Here is a 1,041-nt window from a genome sequence, read left to right as displayed (position 1 = left end):
AAGGTGGAATTAAAAGATAAAACTAAAAGGTTAAGTAAGTTGTCAAAGGTCTGTGGAAGACTGGCTTATGAAGAATAGCCACCACTTACATATCAGTGATGCTTCTGTCCCTGTCACCATGGTGGGTCTTACCACCCCTCCTGAGGATCATGTCGAGGGTGGAATTTTCTCTTACACAAAGGACATATTCTAAAATATCCACCTCTGAACATTTGGACACCTTACCCCACTGTTATATTGCAGTGCAAGTCAATTCTGATGCTAAGTAAGAGAGATGACCTGAAGTAAACCCTAGTAAACCTCACTGAGGAGATAACATTAGAACTGACATCTCAATGAGGAATAGCTATGAGCAGATCTTGGTGAAGAGGTTCTGCCCGATGTAACCTCAGGGGCAAAGGTAATGTGGCAGATGTAAGCTTAACAATAGAGAGCTGAAACAATACTGATATTTCTTATCCATGGACTTCAACAAGAGGAGCCAGAAACCAGATAAACAGATAATTTCATGCCCATTGCATATACTATTTTTCTACCCATTACAGTGTTTCCATTGTTTTCATTACTTGGCTTAGTTTTCCGTATTTTTTTCAGCTCTCTTTATGGTGTTGTTGTTGTTGTTGTTGTTGTTGGGTTGTGGTCTCACTCTATCACACAGGCTGGATCAACCTCCTGAGCTCAGGCAATTCTTCTGTCTCAGTCCCTTGAGTAACTGAGACTATAGGTGTGCATCTCCACATCCTTTTGTTTTTTTTTTTTGCAGAGACGAGGTCTTACTATGCTGCCTAGGCTCATCTCAAACTCCTGAGCTCAAGGAAATCTCCTGCCTCGACCTCCCAAAGTGCTGGGATTAAGGTATGAGCCACCACCCCTGGGCCACCACCCCTGGTCTCAGTTCTCACCTAATATCACTTTTATAATATTTCAGGGTTTCTCTGTTGCTTTACTATTTTGTGTGTCCTTTTTGGAGACAGGTCTCCCCACTGTGTTGAAAGCTCCAGCAGGGCAGGCCTGGTACAGTCTTGAGAGTTGCAGGATGGA

This window comes from Carlito syrichta, unplaced genomic scaffold (genome assembly GCF_000164805.1).
Source record: "Carlito syrichta isolate Samal-C Ts95f unplaced genomic scaffold, Tarsius_syrichta-2.0.1 Scaffold312498, whole genome shotgun sequence".
In the NCBI taxonomy this organism is placed as follows: Eukaryota; Metazoa; Chordata; class Mammalia; order Primates; family Tarsiidae; genus Carlito; species Carlito syrichta.
Note: the sequence above shows the minus strand (reverse complement) of the source record.